A 13,213-nucleotide genomic window follows, 5' to 3' on the forward strand; every position below is an offset into this window, starting at 1 on the left:
CCATGTTCAATGCTCTCGGCGTCTTAGTTTGAAAGCGTATGATTAGACGTGACTCTAATCTCAGTTGCAGTTTTCGATTGCCTCCTCTTTCATTGGGAAGTATTGTCGCTATACCACTGTAGCGCATGTCTTTCCATGTTTTGCCAGTGTGCAACGACATGCTTGGCAATGGCGTAGGACATGTCCCCATTTTGAATTGCTCGGATGTGCTCCAGAATTCTTTTTTGTAACGGACAAGTAGTCATACCAATATAGTTCTTACCACACGCGCATGTTAAGATGTAAACTAAATGTGTGGTTTTGCAAGTTATTGTGTCCTCTATATTGAAGGTCTTTCCTTGTGGATCCTTTAAGGATTTCGGGGATGATCCTACTGTACAAGCCTTACAATGTAGACATTTGGTAAAGCCTTTTTGTCTGGAGGTCAACCAGTCATTTTTCTTTTTCATCTTAAAGTGACTGTTCACTTGTTTATCTTGCAATGAAGGTGGTTTTCTAAATGTTACAAGAGGGTGTTCACTTAGTTGGTCACCAATGTCTGGATCTTTTTTAATGATGTTCCAATATTTATTGAGGATCCTTCTTACGTTTTGACTTTCTTTACTGTTTGTCATGATCATTCTGATCGGTTCTGCTTGAGATGGTAATTCCACTTACTTTTTGTTGATCAGAGTTTGTGTTCTGCTAAGTTTTCTAGCTTTCAGTTCTCCTTTTTTGACATCTTTGTAGTTATATCCTCGTTTGAGGAATCTTTTCGTTGTCTCCTTGTATTTTTGATTCATTTCCTTTGGATTCGAGCAGTTTCTTTTCATACGAATGAATTCACCGTACGGTATACTCTTTTTTAGGGTTGTAGGATGGAAGCTGTCTCCATGTAGAATACTGTTAGTTGCTGTACTCTTTCTATGAACAGTGGTTTCCAATTGTCCATTTTCTATGTATACCTTTGTATCTAAAAACACTAATCTCCTTTTCGCTGATTGCTGATGTAAATCTCAGCCCCAGATCGTGGTTATTCAATTTATTTAGATATTCGGAGAATTCAACTTCAGTACCGTTCCAAATAAGGAATAAATCATCGATGAAACGGAGCCAAATTACAATTTTTGACGTGTGGAGATCATTCTCTTCATCCCAGGCTATTGTTCTTTCCCAGTAACCCATTGCTAGGTTAGCGTAGCTCGGTGAAAATGCCACACCCATAGCAGTTCCACATCTTTGGGCATAGTATGTTTTATTAAAGAGAAAGACATTAATGTTGAGGCATAGCTCCGTCATTTCTTTAATCATTTGCCAATGTTGGAACTTTTCCAGAGGTTTCTGTTTAAGGAAGAAGTCCATGGCAGTAAGTCCCATTTTATGAGTTATGGAAGCGTACAAGGAGACTACATCGATGGTAGCCAATTTGTATCCATCGACCCAAGCAATGTTCTCAAGTTCCGTAAGAAGTCTCCTGTATCTTTAAGATACGATGTTAATGTTAGGACAATAGGTGCCAGAAAAGAATCCACATAGATAGAAAGATTCTCATACAGTGAATCACAGCTTGCTATAATGGGCCTGCCCGGTGGTTTCCTTAATGTTTTATGCACTTTCGGCAGAAAGTACACAGTGGGCATAACAGGATCCTCATTAGTGAGAAATTGTACTTCCTGGTTGGTCAATAGTCTTTGGTTTTCCCATTTTGTCAACTTAATATTTAATTCAGCGATCAAATCATTGATCGGATTCTTCTTTAACTTCTCATAGTTCTTAGTTTCATTAAGTTGACGCATAGCTTCTTGTATATAGTCAGATTTATCCATTAGGACTATATTTCCGCCCTTGTCGGCTGGTTTGATTTTGAGTGATTCATTTTCCATTAAAGATCGTAGCGCTTTTCTTTCCAGAATTGACATTTTCATTTTTTCCTTTGTGTTTCATCTTTTTCATTTTTTCAAGGTCAGCATTCACTAAATCAAAGAAAATATCAATTTTGTTTCCTGGGTGTAACATAGGACAAAATCTTGTTTGTTTCTTGAATTTAGTTTTTAGATGTTGATTCGTGACCTGTCCCATGTTTGATAACATTTGACTGTCTGTTATTGTCAAATCATCCATTTCATTTGCTAATTCAAAGGCTGTTCGCATGGCAGGAATTTCAGCAATTGTGGTGCGTGTTTCATTATCAACATTAAGAAAATGTAAAGTGTTATCCAGGAACTGGTAACATCCCTTAGGGCACACTAGCAGGCGATTCTTGCCTTCACTGTTCAAAGAATCAAGGTGAAATGTTCAAAATCCGAAAAAAGTTTTTTAATCCATGGTATGAAATTCAAATATATGTTTACATCACATTTTGAATGCAGTAAGTGTAATCCATATAAACACTTTTAGCTCCAATGCATTTCGGACCTTAGTCCTTCGTCGGGGAGCATCTACAAAAGGAACGACATAATCTTAGTAAACGGTGCTAAGAGAGAAATAATAATAATAATAATAGGTCATGTGGTGACCAAATAAATAAGGATTACCGCGTGTGAAGTTGGTGACTAAGTGACGCGTAAAAACAATATCAAGTGAAAAGCTGGCTGGTGTGTATCCTGTTAAATATAAATCCGTGTGAAAAAAAGCTAAATCGGCATCCTGAAAAGCACGTGCATTACAAAGGTTAGTTGAAACAAACTCATGCTCATGAAAGCTTACCGGGTGAAATACAAATGGATACACGCCAGGTTAGTAAACTCCGTGAAGTGGTTACCGCGGAAAACGCGGAAGTGATTAAATGAAGAGTTCAAGTGAGGTCACGTGATGTAGATAGCGAGAAAAGACTAACGGGGAAACTGTTGGAAACTGTTGGAAGAAAGCGTCACGGTGTACGCAAAGTAAATAACTGAAAGGATAAAGCAGTGATTAAACCCCAATCGAACAGGAAAATGGATAAAATAAAATAAAATAAAATAGAATGGAAAAATGAAAATGAAAATAAAATAAATGTGTGTACAAAAGTGAAAAAGTTAACACAGGTTACTGAGGTGAAACAACAAGGAGAATATCCAGAACTAAATGTCCCAAAAGGGGATGACAATCATTGAGTTTACAGATAACATGAAAATTCGATGCGTTCATTAAGACCGAACGGTCTCATGGACTGAAGTCTATATATCCAGTGGTTTTCCCTTTGAAGTAATTGTTTGTTATTGTCTTTTCCTTCTGTTTTTTTCACAACTTCAAGAATCATGTATTTCAGCTGGGAAACAGTGTGTTTCATTTCATGAAAATGGGTCGCAATGGTGGATTTTTGATTGACAGTACGAATGTTAGACTTGTGTTCATTTAAACGAATTTTTATCTTCCTCTCGGTCTTCCCGACATATGTTTTGCCACAAGGGCATTTGAGAAGATAGATACAGTTGTTGGTGTCACATGTGGCTGTTACTTGCAAATGGATTTTGTAACCTTTCATGGGATGTGTTATGTCCGTGCCAGGTATTATATTGTTGCAACTGTTGCAGTTGTTGCAAGGTTTCGTTCCACGATGTTGAAGATCAGGTTTTTTAGGTTGTTTGAGAATTTCACCTATGTTGTTTCCCCTGGTGTAGGCGAACAGTGGCAAAGATTTGAATATGTCTTTAAAGTCTGGCTCCAGCTGTAAAAGTGGCCAATGTTTCAAAACAATGTTTTTGTAACTGTTGCTTACGTTGGAAAACTTAGAAACTACGACCATGCGGTCGCTTTTGGGTTTTTGTCTGGGTTTATGAAGGATCTCCTGTCGGTTCAATGGTTGAACGTATTCTTGAGCTGATTCCAGAATGTGATTGGGGTATCCTCTCATGCGAAATCTTTCGGTCATTTCTTTAATGCGAGTTTGGGTAGTGATAGGATCTGAAGTTATGCGTTTTACTCTGAGCAGTTGAGATCTTGGTAAATGATGTTTGAGGGAAAGTTGGTGAAAACTAGAATAATGTAGGGTATTGTTACGATCGGTGGGTTTCCTGAAAATGTCAGTGATTATTTGGTTGTCTTTGAGAGTAATCTTCACGTCCAGGAAGGTAATGGAATCTGTTTGAATGTTCCATGTGAACTTTATTCTATCGTTTACATTGTTCAAAGATGTTAGAGCTGTTTCTAGATTGTCTTTGGAATCTTTCCACAAGATAAACAAGTCGTCAATGTATCGTGCATACATTTTTAAATTTTTACTCCATTCAGGTTTGGACCAGATATTGGCCTTCTCGAATTCTCCCATATAGATATTAGCGTAGACCGGTGCTGCGCAATTCCCCATACTGGTGCCCACTAGTTGCAAATACCAGTTGTTCTGGTGTTCAAAATAGCTATGATACAAGGTAAATGTCATTAGTTCCATCAGAAAAATTTTTGTGGTTTCATCTGAATCCAAATTGACTATGGCTTGTTCTATGGCCTCAATGCCTCCTAAGTGTGGAATAGAAGTGTATAATGCACTAACATCAGCTGTGCATAAGTATAAAGTTTCATTGGGGTCAATTTCCAACGTTTGTAGTTTACACAAAAAGTCAGTGGTGTCCTTTATGTAACTTCTCAAAGACTGAACAGTAGGTTGTAATTTCCGATCCAAGTATTGACCCACGGGTTCATGAATACTGCCCCGTGTGGACACTATGGGGCGTATTGGCGGATTCTTCAAGTCTTTGTGGATCTTTGGCATAGCATATATTGTAGGACTTTTTGGATACAATTTGATTAGGAAGTTTTTGGTTCTTTGATCAATAACTCCTTGGTCAAGGGCTTTCTCAATGATTGTTTTGAGTTCTGACGCAAATTGTTGCGTAGGATTGTTGGGCAATTTCATATAGACTGTTTCATCTGAGATGTGTTCATGTAGTCTCTGATAGTACATGGTAAAGTTCATGACAACAATTGCTCCACCTTTATCTGGGATGTTCGATTGGGGTTTAATCACTGCTTTATCCTTTCAGTTATTTACTTTGCGTACACCGTGACGCTTTCTTCCAACAGTTTCCAACAGTTTCCCCGTTAGTCTTTTCTCGCTATCTACATCACGTGACCTCACTTGAACTCTTCATTTAATCACTTCCGCGTTTTCCGCGGTAACCACTTCACGGAGTTTACTAACCTGGCGTGTATCCATTTGTATTTCACCCGGTAAGCTTTCATGAGCATGAGTTTGTTTCAACTAACCTTTGTAATGCACGTGCTTTTCAGGATGCCGATTTAGCTTTTTTTCACACGGATTTATATTTAACAGGATACACACCAGCCAGCTTTTCACTTGATATTGTTTTTACGCGTCACTTAGTCACCAACTTCACACGCGGTAATCCTTATTTATTTGGTCACCACATGACCTATTATTATTATTATTTCTCTCTTAGCACCGTTTACTAAGATTATGTCGTTCCTTTTGTAGATGCTCCCCGACGAAGGACTAAGGTCCGAAATGCATTGGAGCTAAAAGTGTTTATATGGATTACACTTACTGCATTCAAAATGTGATGTAAACATATTTGAATTTCATACCATGGATTAAAAAACTTTTTTCGGATTTTGAACATTTCACCTTGATTCTTTGAACAGTGAAGGCAAGAATCGCCTGCTAGTGTGCCCTAAGGGATGTTACCAGTTCCTGGATAACACTTTACATTTTCTTGATTTACCCGTCCACTGGGCAGAGGACGACACCTGGGAGCACCTACCTTAACAAACAAACTTAAGTTCTCTAAAGATACTTAACCCTAGCTGTGCACTGGTCTTCAAATTTTGATTCATTATCAACATTGTCATTCATCGTTGATTCATTGGTTGTTTGGATATTTTGCTTTTTAAAGAATTTAGCCAGTTTGAGTTTTCGTGTATATTTGTACAAGTCGATTTTTGTTTCTACCGGATCAAAATACTTTTCCGGGCAAAATGTGAGGCCTTTGTTGAACAGATTTTCCTCAGCTCTTATTAATACATGTTTTGATAGATTTATTATCAAATAAGGATCCGGTTCTCCATTAGCCATTATTTGTTCGTGACTCTGTTTCGTAGGGTGTATCCCTTGGTTTTTCCGGAACCTCTTCTGGTTTTCCTTCGTTTTTTCTCTGGCTTTGTTGGCCCCTTCCTTTTTGCCTTGTACCTTGTTGTTTCTGGCCTCTTCCTCTCCCTTGTCCTCTTCCCCTTGTTTGTTGTTGCTCTAAATAGACCATTTTCACCTCTTCTAAAAAAAGGTGTCCTTGTTCCTGTGGACTCCTGGTCCTCATTTTCGCTCCAATCAGTATCCGATTCGCTCAGAGTGGTATTAGGGGTTTCAATTTTAGGTTGTGATTTCAGTTGAAGTTTTATTTGCTCAAATTTCTTTGCAAATGTTAATATTCTACCACATGAGTAGTCTTGTTCATCTCTCGTATATTTGCGTTCCTTTTGCTCTTCTACTACGATCGGCGGTGAGAGTCCGAAGCCCCCGCAGATCGTCTAAGGGCTAAACATATCACTCCAATGATAAGACCTTGCTGCGGGTAACGGCGACGCTAACGGCAACCGACGCTGGAAAACAAGTGCGTAGACGCCGCCATTTTATATTCCATCCGCCACTGTGGGCACGAACGTTCGACTGACCGGGCTGGGCGGCCGATGCGGAGGTCTCCGCAAGCCCTAAATATATCAGCGCAGTTAAAGAAGGGGTGCACACCCGACTGTGAGAATCCGGCCCAGAAAAGCCCAGCTACTGTGTGGACGGGGCGCCACTGCAACTCGGGCGGCCCCGTCGACCACTCGCCGCGAACAATCTCTTGGTAGATCATCATCACAGGCTGCGTGCAACAGTGCTTGAACTCTTGGTGTGTGAACATGGCGAGCAGAGGGTCCAGAAATAGTTCCACCCAAGCTAAGCTCAATAAATTTGCCTATGAGAAACAGTCTCTCCCCCAGACGGAACAAAGCAAGTCTCTAGGCAAAGGCACGGAAGGACACGGTACGAAGAAAGCCACGCTGGAGGATGTACTGAACGCCTTGGCCCAGGTGCAAGCGACGGTGGGGACGACTGCAACGGAAGTAACCCTTATTCGGGCGGACCTCCAGAAAATGAGCGAAAGGGTGAAGCAAGTGGAGGTGGTAGCTAAATCCCTGGTGGAGGATGTCTCAGATCTACAGGTGGAAATGGAGAAACTGCAAGGCGATAACAAGTTGCTCAAGGAAAAGCTGGATGATCATGAAGGACGCTCCCGGCAAAACAACGTCCATATTTTGGGGGTCCCGGAATCTGAAACCACGGGTGCTATAGATCTATACGTGGAAGACCTGATCAAGAACCAGCTAGCCCCCAAGGGTCTCTCAAACTTCTTTACGGTGGAACGGGCCCACAGAGTACCAGGAGGAAAACCGAAACCAGGGGCCTCACCGCATCTGATCCTGGCGAGACTTTTTAACTTTCGAGATCGCGACACCATCCTTCAGGCGGCCAGAGCGGCGCCAGTCATTCAAATTCAAAATTCAAGAATATCCTTTTTCCCCGATTACACGGCGGAGGAGGACATTCTTAGAAGTAAAAAAGACGTTGCGTGAGCAAGAATTACCCTACTCCATGTTATTTCTGGCTCGGCTACGGGTGGCCGCCGATAAGAAGGTTTGGTTTTATGACTCTCCCGAGGCGACTAGAGACTGGCGCAATGTGGATCCCCCGCATAGGTCCGGCAGAACGAACCACGGACATCGAGACAACAGCCGGACTGGCTCGCAAACGTCAAACAGACGAGGAGCGAGCAAATCGCCGACACAAGAACTATCTGAGGCTGCCGGGGGGATATGATGTGGACAACCTGTGTATAATTTAGGCGCTGACTCCTTGATTGACCAACTTTGCACAAAAGTCGTGGGTGGACGCTGGCCTGGGTACCCTGAAGGGAGCAGGGAGGCCGCCTGCTCAGGGAGACACTCTCCCCCAACGTGCAAGTACTCTGTTTTTGGGATGGGTTAAGCGCTCTGCTCTGTTGGGGAGGCGGGCAGTTGAAGGTCCGTTAAGCAGGGGGGGGGGGGGGGGGGGGGGGGGGGTTGTTGGTTGGAAATTCACTATGTCGGTCAAAAACTGGTGCTTTTTGTGTACATAATATAGCCAAAAGGGTAAACCTAGGGGTCCGGATACTCCTCCTAGATTCATTAGTGTGTGTCTGCATGACTGGAAATGGAGGATGGTCTGCTACGTAATGCGGGGGGACGCTGAGTCACGGACACGTGGCTACCCCCTTCGAATACTGTCGTGGAATGTAAGGGGACTTAGAGATAAGGTGAAACGTGGCCTGGTACTGAACACGCTGAAGAGACAAAAACCCCACCTAGCGCTGTTACAAGAAACACACTTGACGGGGGGGCTTCTAAGGCCTTAGACAGGAGGGGGTACAAGATGGTGGCCCACTCGGAATTCACCTCGGGCTCCCGGGGCACTGGCATCTTGATTAAAAAGTCCTCACAATTCATCCCACTGAGCGCGAAAACTGACTGTCAGGGTTGCTTCGCAGCCCTGCAGGGACAATGGGAAGGTCGCCCCCTAACCGTGGTATCAGTATATGTCCCGCCATCCCTTCACTCAATAATGCTTCCGGCACTCAGTGACTTTTTGTTTTCTCTCCCCGAAGGCGATGTAATCTTGGGAGGGACTTTTTAATGCTACAATAGACACACAACTTGACAAATTCCCAGCAACGGGCCAGACCGGGGGACCCTCCCGATTTCAATGTTTCCTAACAGCAATGGGTCTAGTAGACATCTGGCGGCACGTCCACCCCCAAGATAGGCAATACACATTTCATTCCACGGTCCACAACAGCCTTTCATGAATTGATTACTTTCTAGCTCTGGGTAACGGCTTACAACACGTCGATACCGCAGACATCCATCCTAGAGGCATCTCGGATCACTCCCCGATCACCCTAACAATTTCCACCCAAGAAAAGTCTCGCAGCCGTATATATCACATTCAGGCATCATACCTCAAAATCCCGAAAATTAGGAAAACCCTCCAGAAGGCTACGACACAATATTTCGAAGAAAACGTGGCCATCGTGACCTCTTCAGAGGTGCTATGGGAGGCCTACAAAACGGTGTTGAGGGGGCAGGCGATGAGCTCCATCACGGCCCACAAAAAGGAGAAAGCGGCCGAACAGTCTCAGCTCGAATCGACACTGCGCGACATGACAACTTTGCACGAGGCAAACCTCACAACAGACACGGCGCATACACTCACACTCCACCAACAACTATACACGGAACATGTTCGGCAGATGGTGAAGGGGCACATAACTGATACACAGAACAGGATATACGATGTGGGAGATAAGGCGGGAAAGATGCTGGCCAGTTCCAGAGGGATCCAACAAGTGAGAGATAGCAGCGGCGAAAGTCAGAAAAGCCCTGAACGGATAGTGGAAGCATTGGCGGCACATTTTGAGAAAGTTTATACCCCAGAACGGGTAGTGTCTACTGACATGGCACGGGAGGCGCTAGGTAGGATAGAAACCCCAATATTGTAGCCGGAAGCAGCAGCCGACTTAGATGCGGCCATAACTAGAGATGAAATACAGTTGGCTATATGAGAGCTGAAACCTGGCAAGGCTCTTGGACCAAATGGCATTCCAGTAGAATGGTATCAGTCCCAGTCGTTGGAGCTAAGTGCACATTTACTCGACATGTATGAGGAATGCCTAGAAAGGGGTGAACTTCCGCTCGATCAGAGAACGGCAACTATAGTAGCAATTCCTAAACCCGGGAAACCGCAAGAGGATTGCTCCTCATACCGCCCCATCTCTCTGCTGAACGCGGAAGGTAAATTTTGGGCAAGCTCCTAGCCAACCGGTTGATGACACATCTATCTGACCTCATTCATCCAGATCAATCTGGGTTTATGCCCCATAGGAACACGGCACTGAACCTTCGCAGGGTACATGGGGTACTGGTGAGAGCGGACTTGATCCAGGATCAAGCAGTAATATTGGCCCTAGACGCGAAAATGGCATTTGATCTAGTGGAATGGAGCTACCTGTTCGAGGTTCTGGTCTGTCTGGGCTTTGGCTCGAAATTCATATCATGGATCAGACTGCTGCACACAAAACCAATGGCACATGTGATAGCGAATGGCCACATTTCCCGAACATTCCCATTAGGGAGAGGCACCCGCCAGGGCTGCCCCCTCTCACCTTTGCTTTTCGCGCTCTCCCTGGAGCCACTAGCTAATTTGATAAGGCAAACGCCCTTACTTAAAGGGATACAATGGAAGGAAGGCTGGGAAGACCGACTGTCCCTTTACGCGGACGACATGCTGGTGTACTTAACAGACCCCGAGCGTGGTGTACCGGCGCTCTTGAACCTGTGTGATGATCATGGTAAGATTTCAGGTTACACAATCAACTGGACCAAATCAGAAATGTACGTTCTGAAAGGCCCGGTCCCAGTGCTGGGCCCCGACTGCCCCTTAAGGCTAGCTGGCTCCTCTTTTAAATATTTGGGGATCCATGTTACACTGGACCCAACGGCATTCATACAACTGAATCTGACACCACCCTTGGAACGGCTTAAACAAGACGTCAAGTTCTGGGCGGGATTGCCCTCGACAATGCTAGGAAAAGAAGCTATATAAAATGATGTCCTTACCCCGCTTCCTATACATACTAGAGAACACGCCGTTTCCAGTGGCGCCAGGGTACTTCAAAAAGGTGGCAGCAATAGTTTCTGGTCTGCTGTGGAGCAATCGCCCGACGCGTATTGCACAAGCCAAATTAGACAGGGGCTGGTATGATGGTGGAATCGCGTTGCCGAATCTTAACCTGTATTACTGGGCGGCTCACCTTAAACCCATTAACCAGTGGATACATGCTCCACAGACTGACCCAACTTTTCAAGCAGATAGGGCACAACTGGGTACCAACACTGTGCTGGCCCCACTCTACGACCAGCCGCAAGTGCGGAAATTAACGGGACCTACTAGGCTTACCGCAGCACTGTGGCATACGGCACTAGCGGCGCTGGGCTGGAAGGGGAAAATTACCAAACTCACCCCGCTCTGGGATACCCGTGCCTTGGGAAATTTGAGATACAGCAAGGGCTTCTCTCACTGGGACACCACTGGGATTTCCACGGTGGGTGACATGTGGGAAAGGGGAGCGGTTATTACATTTGACCGCCTGAGGGAATTGTACGAACTAGGGTCACTGGAATCATACCGCTATGTCCAGATACGCCATGCTTTACTCACGGCCATCCCCTCCGGGCAGATATACCATAATCATCCCCGCTGGAGGATCGTCTTCTAACTGACTTCATGATTGAACGAGCGACATCATTGACATACCGCAAGCTCCTCAATAATTTACCTGACCCGCTGACCTCATTGAAAGAAAGATGGGAAGGGGAAGTGGACGACCTGGACGAGCACGAATGGAATGAGGCACTGCGTCCCCAAAAGAGGTAGGCATCTCAGCCAGGCTGAGACTCGTACAGCTTAAGGTCCTACACAGAGTGTACTACACAAGGACACTATTACATCGCATCCACAGAATACAACATCCTTACTGTCTCCGTGGCTGTGGGGAGGAGGGGTCCTTCTTCCATAAATCTGGGACTGCCCACATATCCAAGACTATTGGAGACAAATAATGCGCACTGTGTCACAAACTCTGGAGACCTCTCTACTTCCAGAACCGCGGCAATGTCTCTTAAATGTGTGGGGACTGAATGACCTGTCCAGATGTGGCCAACTTTGGGTTACATTAGGCATGATAGTGGCCAAGAGAGATATCGCACAGCGCTGGGGGGCGGCAGAACTACCGACGAAGTCGCAGTGGTGCATGAATATGGATAAGATAATGGTGACAGAGAGGGCGGTATACTTGAGTCGTGCATGCCCGGGGAAGTGGAACAAGATATGGACCCCATGGAATGTGTACCAAGGTGAAATTTGTGATCCTCTGCCAGAGGATGACCCGTTGGAGTCAGATGAAGAGGGGGAGGTAGGCTGAGGGATCAAGAGAGGGTTGCAGAGGGGAGAGGATATTGTGAGTGGGAGGGGGCCTAGGTCCCGAGGAATTGGCAGTATGGGTAGACAGGGTTGAGACTGCTACACAGTAACACATAGGTGCATGGGCGTCGCTGCCCGTCACCTTGGGTTTGACTCCGTGACTATAAATAGTAACACATACTGTCGGGTAGACTTTCAGTACAGCTATACAGCACTAATTACTTTTGGATGACCGCAATGTGATTTCCTCATTGTTATTTTTGTTATTTTCATTAAAAAAACAGAAAACTAAAACCATTACTGATTAGCAACATAACGTCAGTTTTGTACCTTTTACTTTGCCTTGTGATGAACCTTTTACTTTTCAGCAACGTGATCAAAGTATGGACTTATCCTCATGCACGACATCCAATGCTCAATTATTAGCGGCCGGCTCTTTGGGTTGTAGGCGAATGGCTGTGTACTTATGTAAAGGTACAATAAAGGTTTTAAAAAAAAAAAATGTTTAAATAAAATAAAAAAAATAAAAAAAATCGGCAAACAACAAGTTTCGTGTGCGGCTCAGATTGTTTCCAGAAGGAGAGTAATTGAGAATGAATATATAATATATATATATATATATATATATATATATATATATATATATATATATACACACACACACACACATATATATACATACGCACACACATACATACACTGTAACATTCAGCTCTTTATCTCTAACATGTCAATCCGTTTTTGTTACTTTTTTTTTTCCCGAAACCTTGGCAAAACTAAAAGGACAGGCCTAAAAGCGAAAAACAGCATTTGTTTATATAATGCAGGTTAACCGTGTTTGAGAATGCCTGTGTTTGGATGTGTTGGCCAATTAAAGCCATACCTAATAGTTTTACAGATTTGTTTACCTAGGAAAAAAGCATACATAATGCAAGTAAGATGCCTTAAGTATGATTGATCAATGAGTCACATAACATCAGGTTGATAAGAGAAAAAAAAAGTCACTGCAAGGGGTAGTGAGGAAAATTTTAATAAAGTTGTACTAAATTATATTCAATAGTAACTACTTTAAAATAGAAAATCTTTAAGCAGATAGTCTTAGCTCACCTGTGTGCTAAGATTCAGGAAAAAAAATGTACTTCTCCAAATTGAAGGGCCTTCCTAACTACATGACATCACATACACAGAAATAAGCATCGAGATAGGCCAGACTCCAGCACAAAAAAAGGACACAACACATCTTTT

The 13,213-nt window shown here is 43.7% G+C and overlaps 1 protein-coding gene across 1 annotated transcript in view; it reads right to left on the reverse strand.

Moving 5' to 3' along the window:
* Window positions 1-13,213, reverse strand: part of UBTD2 (ubiquitin domain containing 2) — a 387,402-nt gene that overhangs the window by 363,404 nt on the left and 10,785 nt on the right. The gene's annotated exons all lie outside the window — the stretch shown is intronic.

The sequence above is a fragment of the Lissotriton vulgaris genome, chromosome 7, assembly GCF_964263255.1.
Source record: "Lissotriton vulgaris chromosome 7, aLisVul1.2, whole genome shotgun sequence".
Lineage (NCBI taxonomy): Eukaryota > Metazoa > Chordata > Amphibia > Caudata > Salamandridae > Lissotriton > Lissotriton vulgaris.